The sequence below is a fragment of the Saccopteryx bilineata genome, chromosome 2, assembly GCF_036850765.1.
Source record: "Saccopteryx bilineata isolate mSacBil1 chromosome 2, mSacBil1_pri_phased_curated, whole genome shotgun sequence".
Classification (NCBI taxonomy): Eukaryota; Metazoa; Chordata; class Mammalia; order Chiroptera; family Emballonuridae; genus Saccopteryx; species Saccopteryx bilineata.
In genome coordinates, this window is record NC_089491.1 from 291,195,677 (window position 1) to 291,216,933 (window position 21,257).

Below are 21,257 nucleotides of genomic sequence, written 5' to 3' on the forward strand. Positions count from 1 at the left end.
GGTTTTTTTTTAAACCTCTGCGAGCCTCAGTTTTCTCATCCATAAAATGAGGAGACTAATACTTTAGGAGGTATCCGTAAGGGAAGAAATGTGATCAATTCTAATACCATTAACAAAGTTCCTGGCACACTCTATATGTTTGATAAACATTTTTAAATTTGTGAACCAGTAAAAGTAGTAATAGACAATCTAGCACTAAGATCACCTTTATTATTACTACTGTATTATAAATGATGGGCTGTGTTTGTTTGTTTATTTATTTATTTTTTCTGAAGTGAGAAGCAGGGAGGCAGAGAGACAGACTCCCGCATGCACCCCTGGGATCCACCTGGCAAGCCCACCAGGGGGCAATGCTCGGCCCCTCTGGGGCATTGCTCCACTGCAATCGAAGCCATTCTAGCACCTGTGGCAGAGGCCATGCAGCCGTCCTCAGCATCCTGGCCAACTTTGCTCCAGTGGAGCCTTGGCTTCAGGAGGGGAAGAGAGAGATAGAAAGGAGAGGGGAGGGTGGAGAAGCAGATGGGCACTTCTCCTGTGTGCCCTGGCCAGGAATCGAACCTGGGACTTCCACACACCAGGCTGACGCTCTACCACTGAGCCAACCGGCCAGGGCCTGGGCTGTGTTTTTTATTGACTGTGTGCTACTAGCACCTTAAGCCCTGTGAGATACATTACTGTGGTTTGTATGGAGTGATATATCTCACACCAGAACCAAAAGGGGCATTCCTTCTCCTTTTGGCTATTTGTCAAGACCTCATTTCCAAGCCTGTCACATACAAACTCCCAGCAAGCATTCTGTTGGTCATTTATTATTAAATCCTAAATCTTGGTAATCTGTGCCCAATGGCTAGGGTTTTTCCTAATTAGGGTTACCTGATACTTACTTAAACCAACTCTCTTCCCTCAGACATATATTTTGTAATAGCTTTATTGACATATAATTTACTCACCATAAAATTCACCCTTAATATTAAAATGTACAATTCAGTGGGGTTTAGGGTATTCACAGTGTGTGCCCATCATCACTGTCTAATTCTGGAACACTTTCATTACTCAGAAAAGAAGCCCCGTACTCTTCAGAAGTCACTTGCCATTCCTCCCTACCCCCAGGCCCCCCAGCAACCACTCATCTGCCTTCTATTTCTGTAGATGTGCCCATTCTGAACATTTCATATAAATAGGATCCTATAATATGTGGCTTTTTGTGTCTGGCTTCTTTCACTTTATATAATATATATGTGTGTATGTGTATATACACATATATACTTTATATACATATTTTATACATATGTATGTATGTATGTGTGTATATATACATATGTATGTATGTATACACACACATATATAAATATATATTCAAGGTTAATTCATGTTGTAGCATGTGCCAGCACATCATTTCTTTTATGGCTGAATAATACTCCATTATATAGATATACCACAATTTATGTGCTTATCAGTTGATGGACATTTGGGCTTTGTTTCTACTTTTTGTCTATTGTGAGTAATACCGCTATACATTCACGAGTACAAGTTGTTGTGCGGGCTTGTGTTTTGAACTCTCTTTGGTGTACGCCTGGGAGCAGTATTGCTGGGTCATATGGTAGCTCTGTGTTTAATGTTCTGAGGAGCCAACAGGCTGTCTCCAAAGCAGCTGTACTGGTTTACATTCCCACCAGCAATGTACAAGGTTTTCCATTTCTCCACATTCTCACCAACACTTGTTATTGTCTATCTTTTTTTATTAAAGTGTCTGGGAAATAGGGTCTCATTGTGATTTTGGTTCACATGTCCCTAATTAATAATGTTGAGAGTATTGCCATGTGCTTATTGATCATTTACATATCTTCTAGGGAGAAATGTCTATTCAAACCCTTTGCTTATTTTTAAAACTGGGTTATTTGTTGACCTCAGATGTTTTTATAAGAGCTGTTGTATGTAGGGTGGAATGTTGGAAGGATCGCAGGCTCACCTGTATTTGACTTATATTTGATTCTGATTTCATCACTTACCCATGTGACCTGAAGCAAAATTACTTAATTTCTCTGAACCTGAGCTTTGTTGTCCATAAAAAGGGACCAGACCTCTCTCCCAGGGCTTTTATGAGAAACAAATGAAATGGAAAAGCATCAATTACTGAGTGGAGTAATCAATAGACACTCAAAAATTTGTTAAACCCTCTCATCACTCCGCCCTCACTGTAGACATGTTTTCCCTTGGGAAGATGTGTTTGACCTTGGAAGACCAATTGCAACATGGCCAGTGGAGTGGATTGAAGTCTAAATGTCAGGGAACCCAACTGGAAGAGGTCAGTGAGTGTGGTATGAGGTCCCCTTCCCATACAACAATGCCTCACTTTGGGCTGAGGGGCAACATGGCTCCGTTGATCTTTGCATGAGCTCATCCAAGCAAATATAAGCCATCTCAATAGCCTGAGAAATGGGAGGACAGAGACAGTTATAAAAGAGGGATTGTAACCCTTTATCCCAGCACCAGAACTCTACAATCTTCATGATTTTGAATAGCGGGACTTTAAGAATAGGAGGCTTGAGAGGGTTGGGTAACATGACATTCAGAGTCAGGCTTTCCCTAACTGCAAGTCTGGCTCTTGCTCATTAATAGTCTGGTAATACAAAAGGCCTATCATTTGTTCTCTCTCTAATGAATAGATAGGCTGTTTCATTTCCTGATGGACAACCTAGTAATTTTAGTCTCCCGCTCTTAGCCTTTGCTTAGTTTATTCTGTGTTCATTAAAACAAACTTCTTGCTCCTGCTATCATGTGCCATCTTTCCATTAGAGCTCAGTTTGAAGGCCCGTTCCTCCCAGTAGTCTTCCCTGTTATGGGATTATAAGGCCTGAGTGAGTGGCCAGACTTCAAATTCCATTTGGTCATTAATACTGTGATCATTTATTGAGCACGTACCATGTGCAAGACATTGTGCAGTAGACTGGCCACACAAAAGGGACTGTGGCACAATCTGGGCCTGCAAAGAGCTCAGAATGTGGAGGAGAGAAGATGGGTGTGTCAGTAAGTAAGACTTGCAGATGTAGCAACACTGAAGTTTCACCTTGCCTAGGAACCTTGAGAGGTTCTCTCCATTCCTACACAATCACTGATGGGAAGAGAGAAAAATGTCCACACACCTTCATTTTTCTATGTTAAAACACAGTTCCGAGAAGGGAACCAGCAGAAAATGAATGAAATAGAAGAGACTTTTAAAATTATTTTCCTAAATAGAAAAATAAAAGGAAAAAAAATCACAGGAGAGAATTACAATCAAAGAACAGTTTTAATTTTGTGTTATATAAGTAGAATCTGCAGGGAGAAATTTAGGCAAAGAGAATGATTTCTCATGCCCGTGTCCTCCAGAACCTGACAAGGGATCCCATCCAACCCCACAAACAGGAAGTTCTCAAACTTCTCCGGATTTCTATTTGCTCGAGTTTAAAATGAAGAGGTTGAGCCAGCAAGTCTTGAAGATTCCTTATAGTTCTGACAGCTAGGAGTCAGAGCAGGTAGTTAGTTTACTCATGTGTTTATATTTAGCTGGTAAAAAAAAAGGAAGAAAATAAAAATATCAGGAAAAATGGAGGTGTCTTAATGTTCATTTGGCTGTCGAGGGCAGTAGAGGAGGGGGAAGGACCATTGTCATTGCTTTAATTTTGCAATGGTGAGGGCAGAACCCCAGACCTGCAGTGCAGAGCCCCGTGAAAACAGAGAGAAAGCTTAGGGAGGGTCAAGAATTGAGGAAGACAGCAAACAGGTCCAGGCAGCATCCTTTTTTCCAGATTAGAAAATGTGCCACCAACAGTTTGCAGTAACAGGCTCTAATGTAATAGAGGAGATGTGGGTATCAGGACTGGGCTTTTGAACTAAGGGACAATGACAGGTGGCCAGCAGCCTGGATAGATATCGAGGACATTGTGCTATATAAATTCCAGGTATGTGGCTCCCTGGGGGGACGCTGGTCACGATGTTTGTGTAGCAAGGGCCGGATAAGGCCCAATGCCGGTCTCGCTCTGCAGGCACAGACTGCAGATGAACACTGACTCACATCTCCAACTGATACAACGCCTTACACCAGCCAACTTCATTTCCCTCTCCACTAAGAAGGGTTTATCCCCTTATTTCTTTTGATCACATATATCAGATTCATTTTTAAAAAATTCATTTTAGAGAAGAGAGAGAGAAGGTCAGGAGGAGCGGGAAGCATCAGCTCCCATACGTGCCTTGACCAGGCAAGCCCGGGGTTTCAAACCGGCGACCTCAGCATTCCAGGTCGACGCTTTATCCACTGCGCCACCACAGACTGGCACATATATCAGATTCTTATTCTCTCTGATCCACTGCTACACCCTGGGTCAAACTACAACTGTCAAAACAAACCATTAGTGCCTCCTTAGAAGGAAACCCAAGAAATGGCTCCCCATCTGCAAACTAGACACCTGCCACAAAGAATCATTGCACAGCCCAACCCATCTTCCTGGCTTTGTACACTTATTATCCCATTTATATTTTCATTTGTTCATTCAACACTGAACCTGCATAATCTGCAGACTGTGAGCAAGTCACTCAACCTCTTTGTGCCTCAGTTTTTTTAATCTGTAAAAGAAATAATGGTATCAATCTCACAGGGAAATTGTTAGAATTGAGTGAGTTATTATATGTAAAGTGCTTAGAATAGTGTCCTGAGCTGGCAGGGCCCTAGGGAGTTGTCCCTGCAGCACGGCAGGGCTCTCTGGGTTCAGAATTGGGGGAGCATTGTGGCTGCAGTGGATTAAGGGTCCTTGGAGACACACACGGGAAAGTCTTTTTTTCTGATGATTCCCTGCCCCGGACTGAGTTATCTAAAACCTTCTGAGCTCTGTCTGCCACACAATAAACACTATTGATCCAAACTGAATAGGAGTGTTTGGAGAGAATTATGTGCAGGAAGTCTGAAGGAACTCCTGTCCCAGGTCCAGCATGATACGGGGCGTTTCACTGTGTGTGCGTTTTGCCTCCTCTGTTTCTCAACATGCCGCTCACTGTCCTGCAATCTGAATTCTAAGTACTTTACACTTGCTCCCTCCCTATTGACAATTCATAAGCATCTGTGGGCAAGATCAGTGAAAACATTAAAACACCATTCTCTTCTCAGACATACTGTGTTGATGCCATTTAATTGGATGTTTCCCTCTCTAAATTCATAATTCTCTTGTTCTGGATGAACCGCAAAATCCAGGTGCACGTCAGAGCCAGCAGTTCGTGGAGTAAGTCAGTGCAAAATGGGGTCATTTAGCACGTGGTCCTAAATGGTCCATTTAGTGGTCCATTTATAACCTTGGTGCTCAACGTGGGCAGAGAGAGCACTTCCGCTGAAATGCAGTCACCAGCCCCTGTCCTGACAGCTGCCCAATCACACACAAGGAACTACTCTAGATGCTGGCTCTGGGACCCCCTTTTCACAGCATCCCTGAGACAGGTGACCAGTGCATTCTACAAAGCTCTGCCCCGGCTCCAAGGACCTCCCTGGAGAAGGAGGTTAGGAGCATGTAAGAACTCCTGTTTCTGGATCATTTACTATGGGTGCTTTTCTAAGTACTTAACATATTCTCTCCTTCAACCCCTTCCCTGAAAATCCTTAAGGAAGGTACCTTTTATTACTGAAGTAAAATATACATAATGTAAATATACATGTTGTAGGTCCGTGGCATTAAGTGCATTGTGTAACCATCACCACTGTCCATCTTCAGAACATTTTCATCTTCCCAAACTGAAACTGTGTGTCCATAAGCAAACCACCCTGCTTCCCTCAGCCCCCTGCAAGCACCAGTCTACTCTCTGTCTCTATGCATTTGACTCCTCTGTGAGTGAGAACAGTATTCTTATTGTTATCCCCTTCACAGAAGAGGGAACAAGCACAGACTATTTAAGTAACTTGCCCAAGGTCACACAGCTAGCAAACAAAAGACCTAGGATTTGAACTTGGGCAGTCTGGCTCTGGAACCCATGAGGCCTTGTGAAAAAGAATGGAAGTCTATTTGAGGGAGATGGACAGATACCTCATTTTCTTAATGTCTCATCCATCTGAGACACACAGCTGCACCCAGGCCAGAAGCAGCAGAGTATAAAGGCCCTTTCAGGTCCTGGACTCAGGCTGGGAGAAGAGGAAGCTGGGATGACTCGTACCGTCCAATTCATCCTCTCCCAGTACATCCCACTACCCATGTGTGTGTGCACACGCATGTGCATGGACACAGAGGCTGTAGTGGCAACAGTCTGAGTTTTGGAATCACACAGACCTAGGTTCCAGGCACAGTTCTGAGATGCACCAAATGTCTGCTCTTGGATGATTTGTCTGACCTCTTCTGAGCTTCCATTTCTTCTTCATCAACATGCAAATGATAGCAGCTACCTTACAGGAATGCTGAGAATAGGGGTTAAATGAAATGAATTTGTTAAACCATGGGGCACAGTGAGGAAACTCCATCATCGGGAGCTCCTGTGCCCCTCATTCTCCACCTCACCCCTGCTCGAAAGGCAACTGAAACCACCTCCAGGAACACGCTGGAGCCCAGCCAGTCCTTGGCTGCTTGCTCCAGCTCCAGGTGTGCTGGGGACACAACGCTGAGGACGAGGAAGCGGCATGGGGGAAGGATGAAAGTCCCGAGGGAATGAGAGCAAATGCCCAGTAAAGTACTGCTGCCTTTTGCATCTCAGGGATTGGCAGGAAAATCAGAACAACGGCGTGCTGGCGGGCTCCCAGGAACACTGATGCTGTAAAAAACCAAATCTCAGCCTGAACTTCCATCCCCTGGGCCGGCGAGCCGCTGGACAGCTCCTGCGGGGCCCAGAGTGCGCTCGCAGGGACCGGGCACACGGCGGGTGCTGGCGGGTACCCACAAATCAGTGCGTGGGTGCCGGGGTGGCTGCAGAGCCCCGCGTGTGTTTCCACTTAGGAAGAGCAACCGTCTGGACCAGTATCTCAGGGTGGATTCCCATGCCCTTCACAGAAAAAGGAAAAAGGAAAGGGTGTGACGGTTTGATTGACGCTTTCAGCTACCACTCAGGGAAAGAGACAAACTTCTGGGGACTGTCAATCCAAGGAGTATAAACAAACAGCCTGAGACTCCAGGCTGTTCCGAGCTCTGCCAAGTCTTCTGGCATCTGGAAGGCAAGGAAAGGGGAAGCTGCTGTGCTCCCCAAATTTCTTCTCCTCCTTTGCAAAGAACTGCAGTATTGAAAAATAAAACAGAAGGTGAACCATGAACATTTTACCTGCTTCTTGGACAAACAAGGGGCAACTTGAGAACAATGGAAACGAGTCAGGGGCCCCAGAAATACAGGCTTCACCGGAAACTCGGCTGCTAGGCACCGGTCAGTGAGACAAATTGGGAGAGAGACTGTTAGCAAACCAGAAAGATAGAAACACAAAAAAGAAAGAAAGATGACACAATCAGAAACAAAGACCGTAGGGAAATAAACTCTCCCTACAGAAAGCCAGGGCAGAAAGTGAAAGAATAGAAGGGAATAGCAATCTGTGTGCAGACTTGAGTGAGGGAGTGGAAGTCAGGTGCCCCAGACGGAAAACAAGCCTCGGCCTTCAACTACAGAAAATTAAACCTCATCAGCGCAGGGCCCCCTATGCAGAACAGCAGATGGGATGCCAGTTCCTTCCTGGTTTTCAAAATCAAATAGACTTTTTAGTGACACTAAAGTTCAGAACCTATGGCAAAATGGCTTGGTTCCTTGTCCCCTTAAATGTTTTGTTTCTGCAGAGAAAACAGCAAAATGCCCGCTCCCTTTTATGTAATGACTAGGTTACTTCCAAGGAGAGTTTGCAAATCAAAATCTTAAGAGTGTCATCCTGGAAAAAGACCAAGCTGAACAGCTGGGTTTCAAGGGATGCTGTTATAGGGAGAAGAGTCCAGGGCACCACAAAGAATGTGGCCCTGATGCCGTTTGAGCACCTCAGCCTGGAAAAGGGGGCAGTAGCAAATAGCAAAGGTTAATCCTCTGGCTCCTGGAGGAGGGAGAGACCTTCCATGGAAGATGTTCCTTGTGAACCAAAGAGTCCAAATGTCTTTCAAATTATGAGGTCCATATAGAAGGCACTGGTACCCAGGATGGCCATAGAGTCCGGGCCAAGATGTCCCATCCCTGGAGCAGACAGACTCGATCTACACAGAGTTATTTGGTGAGAGTGTGGATGGTTGCTGAGGTCAAATGCGAGAGGCTCCGCCATTCCTCCACTGAGAGTAGCTTAATCCCACTGGGCTCTGCAAAGTGTCATTTCTTGGAAATCCTTGACAGAAAAAGGCCAGACAGCACTGTCAGATAAAATGTCTGGCTCTCTTTAGAAGTCAGTACTCTCTATGTGAGGCAGGTACTGTATCTCTGGGGCTTGATTGCAAAGGGGCCCTTTACATGGGCTTACTGCACCCCAGATTCTTGTCCCCTTTCCTTCTTCCAGGGACCCAGGTGAGAGGGAATGAGCATAGCTGAGATGGAGGCTGCCTGGCATGGGGGAGCCCTGTGTCTGGATGGACCCCCTTGACCTCTTCTGCAGTAACCACTGAAGGAACAGCTTCAGAACAGCCACGAAATTCCAGAGTCACCAAGCAAACAACAAGTGTCCACAACGAAGGTCCCTTATGCTACAGCCTCTGCCTTCTCTTTTAAGGTAGCTGAACTTTACTCTAAATGTATACTAAGGAGGAACTACCTTTTGTTAAGAGCCTACTATGTACCATTTTGCTAAACATGTTTCATCTATTATTTCCTATAACCCTTATGCAGTATTCCAGGTGTTAGGTGTTAATGTTCCCAAACTATAGGCGTGGAAAGTGCAGTTTAGAGAACTTAAGTAACCCTTTGCAAGGCCACACATCCAGTGATGAGAGTCTGAATCAGTTCTACCAGCCCCTAAGCCCACACCCTTAATCAGTAAGCTCTAGCACCATTTAAGAATTTTAAAAGCAGCATTAACAAATTTTTTAAAAGCATCAACAGCCAAGATAGATTCCAGGGATCTGTTTGCATTCCCCTGGCCCCAGGCAACCTCACATGGGCAGTTCCACATCTGGCCAGCTGTCCACCCAAGGCCGCAGCCTCAGCACTTCCTATTCCCTGGAAGAGAGTCCCATCCCTCCCCCCTCCCCCCCACACACACTGGTGAGGAATCACCTGCTTTAACTAGGCTGGAGTCATAATCATTTATTCCAGAAGGGCCTGTGATACACATTTGAGGTTGGGGAAATGGTGTTAGCTTTATCTGTAGGGAAGAAGAAAGCAAACTAACTGCTCAGATGCTAACGGATTTCTCCAGACCTTAATTTGCATTTGCTTGGCTTTCAAAGCATTTGATTTGTTCTCTCATTTTCACATTGTGTTGTTCCACATGCAAGGGAAATAGACTTGCTTCATCTGGATCCCGTGATTTCATTGTTTACTGAAGCCATCCGGGTAAATGGGGAGTGCTAAAACAGAATGGCGACTGGTTTCCATCTTCCCTCTAGGAAGCTGAGTGGGAATCATCATGCCCTGAACCTTTAGAGGCTTTGACATTCTTCAGATCTTCAGTGCGGACAGTCACGCTCTGTGCCACCTCCTCAGATTCTTCCCAGGAACTGACTAACCTTGATACCAATGCAATTAGGAGACCTTAGTCCCCTCCCTAAAAATAGGATGCCTGTTGATGGTCCCAGGGCATGTTTAAACACACCCTGCATTTAACTTGAGTGTTGACATTCATGGGCCCACAATTTCCAAAGAGGGAAGCATTCCAGCCTGGCTTTCCACAGATGCAAGAAGGCTTAGGAGCAGGAGGCCTTTTAGGACAGTCCCCTTAGTTGCCTAATTCACGTCCCTGGCCAAGTTCAGCCTTGCCTCTCATTTGTCCTCCACAGAGCTGTTATTATACTATGATCATACCACCTATTCAAAATTCTTCACCAGCAGCTCCCAAGATGAATACACAAAATAGCAATAACCCATGTCGGATGCTGCCATTTACTTACCAACCACTGGACAAATATTTATTGAGTACCTGCTCTGGGCCAGCACAGGCTGATCTGGCCAAACCTCAGTCAGATCTCCTGCTCCCCATCCCCTCCACTCCACACACCCTACTCTCTGCCTCCACTCGATCACTTTCTAGTTCCTGATCCTGACCTGTACTCGCCTGCCCCTGTGCCTTTTACCCAGGCTGCTCCTGGCTGGCAAACTCCCCTCCTCCATACCCACATATTCACTTTCTACCCAGCCTCAAGGACAACTCAAGGGCACTTTCTCTATGAAACCTTCCCAGATTTCCCCAACTCAGTATGAATCACTTCTCTGACAACCTGCCACCCCCATCCCAAGGAAGAGGTGGCTGTTCCGGTCTCTGAGCTCCTTGAACACCATGCTTCTCTACATGTGGGCAGTATTATCACTTTACCACCAGCCATCAAAAGCAGAGCTCATGCTCATTCCCCTCCCTCTACTTTAAGTCCAAAGCAAAACAGCTAGTCAGAATGTTTGTGAGTCAACGGGCACACGCACATACTCTCTTCTCTTCCCGTGGCACTCCGTACTCATAATTAGAGCATTGATCTCACTCTGCTTAGTGTTCTAAACACCTGTGTGCATAATAATTATAAACCACTTAAGGGAAAAAACTTTTCTTTGTCCTCCCAATTATTTTGTTTTCATTTTACAGTCCTATAAAATTCAAACCTGGGATTGACTGTTCCACCGTATAGAACTTCATGACCTTGAAGCTGCATTTGACTGTGTGGTGGGTAAAGACAAGTGTTGGAAGATATTTTCCAAGAAATGTCATGGCCCTGTCTACAGGGATGTCCACAGAATCCTCTGTGCTGAGGTAGACGAGCCATCTCCTCAGGCCTGAGAACTATTTGGGAGACTTAAAGTTCATAAGGGGAATTCAATTCTGCTCAGTTGATTGTCAAGAATAAGGCTCTCTTTGCAGATATTTTCCCCCAGGAACCCCCAACAAGGGCCTCCAGGGAAGATCAGGAAGAAAATTCACCATGTGGTGCTGGCTGGGGCTGGGGAACAGCAGCCCTTGCTGACATCCCATTCCTCTTTTCTTCTCTGAGGAAGAAACTATTCAGCAGGAGAGACAAGACAGTAATCTGAGGGCACTGGTAAAAACTCACTAAAGTTTTCAATAAGAAAAAAAGAACCATGAGAGAATCTGAGAGATGTGAGACAATATTAAGTACAACATATTAAACATATGTGTGTTTTAAATCTAAAAAAAAAGGACATGGGAGTAAAAAGAGAATGGGCAAAAGAAATATTTGAAGAAATAATGACTAAGAATTTTCCAAAATTAGTGAAAGACACCAAACCACAACAAATCCAAGAAGCTCAAAGAGCAAGTCTAAAAGCAATAAGAAAAAAAGACATATTACCTACAAGAACAATGTTAAGAGTTACAGAAGACTTATTTCAGAACCATTTAAACAAGATGAAGTGCCATTTTTTAAAATGCTGAAAGCAAAAAAGTTTTTAAATTTCCAACTCTAATTCTATACCCAGAAAAAATAGCTTTCAAAAGAGAGGGAGAAATTTCTAAGACAAAAAAAAGTTTAGGGAATTCACTACCACCAGAACTATTCTACAAGAAATGTTAAAAGAAGTTTGTCAGGCAGAAGCAATGTAATATAAGAAATGAAGGCTGACCAGGCAGTGGTGCAGTGGATAAAGCATCAGATTGGGATGCAGAGGACCCAGGTTTGAAACCCTGAGGTCACCAGCTTGAGTGCGGGCTCATCTGCTTGAGTGTGGGCTCGCTGGCTTGAGTGTGGGATCATGGACATGACCCCATGGTTGCTGGCTTGAGCCCATAATTACTGGCTTGAGCAAGGGGTCACTTGCTTTTCTGTAGCCTTGTGGTCAAGGCACATATGAGAAATAAGTTAATAAACAACTAAGGTGCTGCAACAAAGAACTGATGCTTCTCATCTCTCTCCCTTCCTGTCTGTCTGTCCCTATCTGTCCCTCTCTCTGTCTCTATCAAAAAAAGAAGAAATGAAGAGAGAAAAACACATTTTTTTCTTATTTTTAATTGTCCTAAAAGATACCTGACTGTTTAAAGCAAAAAGAGTAATAATGTGTTATATGTTTGCAGCATAGGTAAAAGTGAAATATATATTAAAAAATAATAACAACAATGACACAAAGGATGGAAAGGTGAAATTGGGAATGTACTATTATAAGGTCTTTACATTTCACGTTAAATGGTATAATATGATTTTAAGGTAGACTCATATTTTTTTAAATGTGTATTTTAAACCCTAAGACAATCACTAAAATAAATAAGTCAATAGAGGAGATAAAAACAGAATTGCAAAAAATAATTCTAATTAAAACTAGAGATGTTAAGAAAAATAAAATATAAGCAAGAACAATTGGAACAAATAGAAATCAAGAAGCAAAATGGTAAGTTTTAATCCAACCATATCAATAATCACTTTAAACGTGAATGATTCAAAAACACCAGTTAAACAACAGATATTGTCAGATTAAATTTTTTTAAAGGACCCAATTCTAGACTATATTCAAGAACCCCACTTTTAATATAAAAACATAGATAAGTAAAAAGTAAAAAAAAAAAATGAAAAAAGACATACATGCAAACACTAATTAAAAGAAAGCTGGAGAAACTATATCAATTACACACAAAGTAGACTTCAGCCCAAGGTGTATTATTAGGAATAAAGAGAGTCATAATATAATGATAAAGTGGTCAATTTAACAAGAAGACATAGCAGTCATAAATGTGTATGAGCCTAACAACGGAGCTTCAAAAACAAAAGTCTGCCCTTGATTGCTAACAGAAGTCACCTGCACTATCAGATCTGGCCACAGACTCAAAAGCCTTGAACTCTCTCAAATATTAACAAAAAATATATTTATATTAATTCAAAAGATTTCTTGAAGAATTAGCAGTGCATCCATTTCTAATTTTATTTCCAAATTTAGCCAAACTATTAGAAAGCTGTGCACTTGGACTGCATGCACTATTTTAGTCCCTTATGGAACTGTTTTCTTAACTGCACTTTGATGTTCTGCCAGCAACTTGAACTAAGAGCTGTTATAAGAAACAGCCCAATAAAACTCCTTTTTTGGGTTTAAGATAGGATTTTTGTTGAGAAAGCTGTCCTTTAAATCACAGTGTTCTCATAAGAGCCCATGAAAAAGACTTTTCTCAGATTTCAGAGCTAGGAAAATTTCTATTAATCTGGTCTTAATTCTCTATTTCCTTTGGCTTTAAAATACACATTTAAATGTGCTCAGAGGCAAACGTTTAGCTCATGGAAATTTATGACATGCATTCTCAATACTAACTTTACCCCTGAATTAATTAATTAATTTATTTATTATTTTTCTGAAGTTGGAAACGGGGAGGCAGTCAGACAGACTCCCGCATGTGCCCGACCGGGATCCACCCGGCACGCCTACCAGGTGGCGATGTTCTGCCCATCTGAGGCATCGCTCTGTTGCAACCAGAGCCATTCTAGCACCTGAGGCAGAGGCCACAGAGCCATCCTTGGCGCACAGGCCAACTTTGCTTCAATGGAGCCTCAGCTGCGGGAAGGGAAGAGAGAAACAGAGAGGAAGGAGAGGGGGAGGGGTGGAGAAGCAGATGGGTGCTTCTCCTGTGTGCCTGGCCAGGAATCGAACCCGGGACTCCTGCACGCCAGGCCGATGTTCTACCACTGAGCCAACCGGCCAGGGTACCCCTGAATTTATTTATTTTTCCATCCTAATTTCCCCTTTATCCCCATTTTCCCATCTGTTTAACTTGATTCTGCTATGTTCTGACTGTATCTTTCTTTTAAAATCGATTTTATTGAGATAAAATTTACATGCAATAAAATAAACCCATCTTAAGTGTACTTGTCCAATGAGTTTTGACAAATGGTACCACGTCATTTTTGTTAGCCATTTTGAAATAAGTAAAAGTAAAATAAATATCACAAGGCAGTCTGTGCTAAGCATTATCATGAAGATATAAACAAATTACTACGGGAATATAGATAAGGATGAAAAATTCTGACTGCAGGGGTAGTACAGTGGGGCATGGGGATTTGGGGGGGAAAGCTTCAGTTTTAAAAGCAATATTTCACCTTAAAATTTAAAGATAGAAATTTAACAGAGAGATGTAGAAGGAAAGGCAATTTAGAAAAGGAAATGTCATGAGTAAAAGGATGAAGCAGGAGATTTTGGTTTGGCTTGGCTGGAACAGAAGATGAGCAGGAAAATGAGCTTCTGGTCATGCTGCAGGAGGTTCCGAAAGCCAAGTGGTGTCTTCTTACATGATTGTGCAGGCAAGAGAAGAAGCATAGTGCTATTTGTTTTAGAAAGCTCACTCTGGAAGCAGCGTGAGGACTGCAGGGGGATGTTGAGACTGGAGATAGGTAAGACAGTGGGGAGGCTTCTTCCAAGATCCATGAGAGAGATACAGAGGACCTGGACCAACCATTATGAGAATGGGAGAGATGCCCTGCGATAGGAGACCTTTAAGAAGGGTCAAGGGATTAGTGATAAGGATGAGTGAGACTGATTATATAGATGACTAAAGGGTGAGGTGTCCCCATGATTCTTGTTCTGGACTTAGATTGACCCTCTCCCAACCTTTGTAAGCAGAGAGAGTACAAGTTACCAACCAAAAACTAAGCCTTACTTTGTAGGAGCAGGGCTGGCGGTAGGGGGTGGGGAGCAGAGAGGGGAAGTTGGGGGAGGAAACTCTACTTGGGCTGATCACAGTGGTCAGGTCCTTTCCAGTAACCAGAGCCAATAGCATATATTATAATAAAATATAATAATACATTTTACCTCAATAGAAAATAAATAAAATGACAACCAACACTTAAAATAGGTTATTCTGTGTGAGGTACTGTTCTAAGCACATCACATGTTTTAACTTACTACTCCTTAAAGAATTCCTGTGGGGGGAACTATTATATACCCATTTCATAGATGAGAGAATTGAGGCAGAGAGAAAATAAGTCTTGCTCTAGGTCACATAGCCGGTTAATGGCAGAATCAAAAATCAAACTAGCCATCTGATTCCAGGCTCTGCACCATTATGCCCTAAAGCTGATTGTTCTGAACCCTGTAATCATCCCCTCCACAGCCAGTGAGTGTCTCTCACTTGAGGTCGGAGGCTCTGATATTCCTGACTGAGAGAATAACACAAATGTGAAGGAAGGCATTGAAGAGGAATGTCTGTGGTGTAGTTGGTGCCATCAGTTACCGGGTATGACCAAGCAGAACACTGGGCAGGAGGTTGTATATACACTGTGACCAAGAACACTGCAAAATGTGGAACAGATGCAACAGAAAATACTGTGGAAGTCCAATGCCCACAGGTATACATGTGTGTGAGTGTGCCTGTGCCGGTAGGAACTGTGATGGTGGTTGAGGTTGGTGCTATTGATGGTGGTTGAGGTTGGCTGGAACAATAGCCTGCAACCCACAGATACCAGAAATTCCTGGAAAACCATTCACCACCGTCCAAATATAAAAATACATCTGTGGGAGACAACCTTGGAAGGAGGTGGGTGAAGGTCTAGTTGCGATAAAAACAAACTCATCTACAGACATGCTGAGCTTGCATATATTCTGAGAAGACACGAGGTATGGCTGGGCACCATCAGAAGATCAAAGTCATGCGATATAAACAAACAAACTGAGCCTGAGTATTTTATTTTCCAGAAAACCCTCTACATTGTAGCTGAAGGCTCCTTTCATCACCTTTCCTCTGAGACTCGACCATCCATACATTTAGGCAGCAGATGGGGACTGTTTGTTGGAATCAACAAACATTAAAGTCTGCATATGGCATCACTTGAAATTTGTACCAACTTTCTAAGATATTGGAATGATTCCTTGTCACAAGAGAATGCATAGCACTTGTTCAGGCATTGTGCCAGGGACTGAGGTGTGAACAAGCACAGTCTCTGCCCTCAAGACACCAAGTGTCTAGTCAGAGAGCCAGACAAGAAAAGGGTGCACTCAAGGCCAATCCGTGAGGGCCCTGAGAGGCCGAGTCTTGGGGGTGAGAGCACTGAAGGCACTGAACCATTGTGCCAGGGAAGCTCTGGGAAGGAAGGGTACACCAGATGCCTACCAGAAGGACTATACTAAGGAATTAAAACTTTGGTGTTCTTCTTTTGTTTGTTTGTCTAACTCTACTATAACATTTTGTTACCTAAAGGACGATCTTTTAAGCAAAAATTAGACTCACCTAGAAAAATTCCAAGCTGTGAGGGAGCAAAGGAATGACGAGACCAGACATTATCAATGGGAGAGAAGAGGCCATGTGTGTCCAAATATAAGGTGTCCAAAAATATCCCCCAGGGCCCTGGCCGGTTGGCTCAGTGGTAGAGTGTTGGCCTGGCGTGCAGAAGTCCCGGGTTCGATTCCCGGCCAGGGCACACAGGAGAAGCGCCCATCTGCTTCTCCACCCCTCCCCCTCTCCTTCCTCTCTGTCTCTCTCTTCCCCTTCCGCAGCAGGCTCCATTGGAGCAGAGATGCCCCGGGCGCTGGGGATGGCTCCTTGGCCTCTGCCCCAGGCGCTAGAGTGGCTCTGGTCGCAACAGAGCGACGCCCCGGAGGGGCAGAGCATCGCCCCCTGGTGGGCAGAGCGTCGCCCCTGGTGGGCGTGCCGGGTGGATCCCTGTCGGGCGCATGCGGGAGTCTGTCTGACTGTCTCTCCCCGTTTCCAGCTTCAGAAATAAATAAATAAATAAATAAATATATCCCCCAGGAAAGAAAGGGTTGTCCTATGTATAAATCTTTGCAAAGTCTCTAAAACATTTTTGAAGTGCCTTTTCAATCACTTATTTTAAAAAGCAATGTACTATTGGGAGAAGTTATATTCACCGAAAACTACAGCAATCCATGTTAGATTTTTGGTGCATATAGAAAACATCTGATGAAATCACTAAAAATCAAGGCAAAGATATTTAACACAAGTGTAGTTATTAGTCCTAGGATATAACCCCACAATAGCAAGTATTAGAGATTGCATACAAGCTTTTTAAAGAACACCTTTTATATTTATTTATTTATTTATTTATTTATTTATTTATTTATCTTAGAGAGAGAAAGGAAAGGAGAGGAAGAGAGAGAGAAGGAGAAACATTGATTTGTTGTTCCACTTATTTATGCATTCATTGGTTGATTCTTTTATGTGCCCTGACCAGGGATGGAAACTGCGACTTTGGCGTATGGGGACAACACTCTAACCCAGTGGTCCCCCAACCTTTTGGGGGCCACAGACCGGTTTCATGTCAGAAAATATTTTCACAGACCGGCCTTTAGGGTGGGACGGATAAATGTATCACGTGACCAAGACAAGCATCAAGAGTGAGTCTTAGACGGATGTAACAGAGGGAATCTGGTCATTTTTTAAAAATAAAACATCGTTCAGACTTAAATATAAATAAAACGGAAATAATGTAAGTTATTTATTCTTTCTCTGCAGACCGGTACCAAATGGCCCATGGACCGGTACCAGTCCGTGGCCCGGGGGTTGGGGACCACTGCTCTAACCAACAGAGTTGCCTGGGCTGAGGTAAAGAATACTTTTTCAAAGCAATATAATTATTTTAAATATTATTTCTTCATAGTTGAGATCATGCTATATTTATATAATTACATATCCTGCCTTTGACACTTTATGCTATTGTGCCGATATTTTGCACAAAATCAAATTTTCTTTAACAATAAAAAATAACCATTGAGTATGTAGTTATTTGTAGAAATAAATAAATAGCTGTAAGAAAACAAAAAATCAAACATGTGCTTATGTTATGTGAATGACGGATGAAATTTTATTACACACACGCAAAAAGGGCTTTATGTCTAACAACTTAAGCAAATGTGAAAAGATTGTGCTCTGGAAAACTTTTAGATGACTCAAAAATGCACTTTAGTGATGGCAAAAACATCGAAATTAAAAACGCCTGTGAGGAGTTTGAATAAAACTGATGAAATGTGCAGAAAAAAGGCAATATTTACAAATTAATGTACTATTTCATAGAGTACATAACTTTAAATCTTCAGGAGTAACTATGTATATGCATTAAATGTTATTTCAAATGGCATCTATAACCCTAAAAGTTTATGTCTGTGATGAAAAACTCTCATCTATTTTTTATGTCTTCTTATTGGGGAAATAGAGAATACCTTTGATGTGGAACACATATCACACATAATTAATTCATTTAAGTTCTCTTGACCAATCCCTGTGGAACATCTAATAAAGAGATAAAACTAGCCTGACCAGGCAATGGCGCAGTGGATAGAGCATCAGACTGGGATGCAGAAGGACCCAGGTTCGAGATTCTGAGGTCGCCAGCTTGAGCGCGGGCTCAACTGGCTTGAGGAAAAAAAAAAAAAAAAAAAAAAAGCTCACCAGCTTGGACCCAAAGTCACTGGCTCAAGCAAGGGGTTACTCAGTCTGCTGAAGGCCCATGGTCAAGGCACATATGAGAAAGCAATCAATGAACAACTAAGGTGTAGCAACGAAAAACTAATGATTGATGCTTCTCATCTCTCTCCGTTCCTGTCTGTCTATCCCTCTCTGACTCTCTCTCTGTCCTTGTAAAAATAAAAAAAAATTTAAAAAAAAAAAAAAAAAAAAAAAAAAAAAAAAAAAAAAAAAGAGATAAAACTAGTCCAAATATTGGCTAACTCAGAAAAATTACAGTAGCTTTGGGTCATTTATCATTGGGGTAAATAGCCTTTCTATTTATATACCTGTATTATAGCAGAGAACAAATCCAGATCCCTAGAAACCCTCAGTAGTTCACCATTTGTCTATAAAGTCTAACACAACATCTTTTTTTTCTTTTTTTTTTTACAGAGACAGAGTCAGAGAGAGGGATGGATAGGGATAGACAGACAGGAACGGAGAGAGATGAGAAGCATCAATCATTAGTTTTTCGTTGTGACACTTTAGTTGTTCATTGATTGCTTTCTCATATATGCCTTGACTGTGGGCCTTCAGCAGACCAAGTAACCCCTTGCTGGAGCCAGCGACCTTGGGTCCAAGCTGGTGAGCTTTGCTCAAACCAGATGAGCCCACGCTCAAGCTGGTGACCTTGGGGTCTCGAACCTGGGTCCTCAGCATCCCAGTCCGACGCTCTATCCACTGTGCTACCACCTGGTCAGGCTAACACTAACATCTTAAAATTCACCTGCCTCCACAGTCTGTCAGCTAACCACCATGTTTCCACATGCATTTCCTGGTCTTAACCTCATGCACTCAGTGTTCAGAGAGATCAAAGCACCCAGGATTTCAGGGCTGACCCCAAACGCCCAGCTTCTGCTCCTTTGCTCATGGCATTCTGATTGGAAGGGCTTCCCCTTCATGCTCCTACCATTTCCAAATGTCTACACCTCTCTAAGTTCCCTCTCAACTCCCACTGCATTGTTGTTCCATATGTCTTAAGTAAAAGCAGGCCTCTTTCTGTAATCCCAGCTCTGAATGCCAGGAGCTCAGCCCTGGCAGCCTCTCTGCTTGGGCGGCGGTGGAGAAGTAGATTCTCAGTAGGGCTGGTCTTGAGGGTGAGTGCAGTCATTCCAAATAATAATAATAAATCCTTAGATTACGCCAGAATAATAACAGCCAGCTCTAACTCAAAAGGTAGTATGTGACGGGCACTCTTTTAATTACTTTGCATAAATTAATTCATTTGATCTTCACATAAGCCCCACAAAGCAGGTTCAATATCACCAGCAGTTTGTAGGTAAGGAAACTACAGCCCAGTTTAAGTACCTTATCCAAGGTGACAAAGTGTAAGTGAGAAACCAGATACCTAACCACTATGCTTTTCTACTAAAAAAAAAAAAAAAAGACAAGCTGTGGGCAAGAAGGCAGGCTGGTAAACGGAGCAATATGGAGGCACACAGGTTTAGTTGGGTGAAGCAAAGCTCAGACATTAAATGGTAGGCAGGGATGTAGCAAAGGGGAGATACAGGGTTTTCTCCCCACTTTGGGCCAATTTGAGGACTCTAAAGAAATACACTCCTGCCTACTGCATTGGAAGGTTCAAAGCATTTCAGGTTTCTCATTACTTTTTAAACTACTAATAACTTGTCCCACCCCCCAACCCTCATTAACCAGAAGCCCTTAAGGATCCATTGCTTAACTCACTATAATATTTAGAACTGGACTTTGCACACATGGTAATTAATCAAATGTTATAAAGCATTAATCCTCAGCTCAGTTGGCTCTTTTTAATAAAGCAGACACGCATTAAAGATATTTTAGGAAGATTTCTATGCAACACTTTTTGTTTTTGTTCTTTATAGCACTTTTTTCTTTCTTTCTTTTTTTATTGTCTGTGTCCCCCAATTAGCATATGAGCTACATATAAGCGGAGACTTCTTTCATGTTTGTTACGCATTGCTGGCGCCTGAGAAAAAGGCCTGGCACAGAGAAACAAGTCAGCCAATATTCATGAAGTGAATATTTGAAAATGCTCACCTGACCCTTGTGGGCAGCCTTTCTTCTTCAAGCAGGCTGGAGTTAGGGTGTCCATACTATGGTACTACCCTCAAAGCAAGCATAGGTCGTGAAACATGAGGAAAAGCGAGGGTTTTGCTGGAGGGGGTAGGCAGATGGAGAGAAGCAACCTCACACAGATCACGGCGTTTTGCTCTGTCCCAGATCTCCACTGAGCAGCTCTGCCCACAGCCAGCCCCTGGCCCACCAGCTGGTCATCCCGCCACCTTCCCACGCTGCCCCCTCCAGTACCGCAGGTCCCCAACTAGTTTGCCTCCTGGATCTCTGTGCATCTCCCCCTTTACCCTGAGCACTGTAGGGTCCCTCCCTGGGTTACTTCCTCATACCTGTGGTCCCAATTTAGCAAAGGACATACCCTTTGGGTTCTGTTGTTTTTAGAAGGAAGCACAGGAATTAAAAATAAATTCTCTGTTTTGCAACTATCTTTACTTTCCACTGTCACACACAAAGGATTTGAATCCAAGGTTTTCCATTGTATAATTGTACGACCTCGATTGAATTACATAACCTCTTCACCACCTTGGTCTTCTCATCTTGTACATGTGGGGATAAACGTGACTTTTCAGGGCTGCTGTAAGAATTAAACGGGACTAAATAGACCAGAGCCGCTGGTGCAGAGTGGGTATTAAGAAAAATGTCACTTCTCTTTTCTTCTTGAAGTAAACTCTCAACTATGCACAAGGACCCAGGAACCAAGGAGGGATGAGGTTTTTCAGAA

The 21,257-nt window shown here is 43.1% G+C and overlaps 1 protein-coding gene across 1 annotated transcript in view; it reads right to left on the reverse strand.

The window, feature by feature from the left end:
* NMNAT2 (nicotinamide nucleotide adenylyltransferase 2) overlaps nucleotides 1–21,257 on the reverse strand; it is a 129,562-nt gene that overhangs the window by 86,515 nt on the left and 21,790 nt on the right. The window lies entirely within an intron of this gene.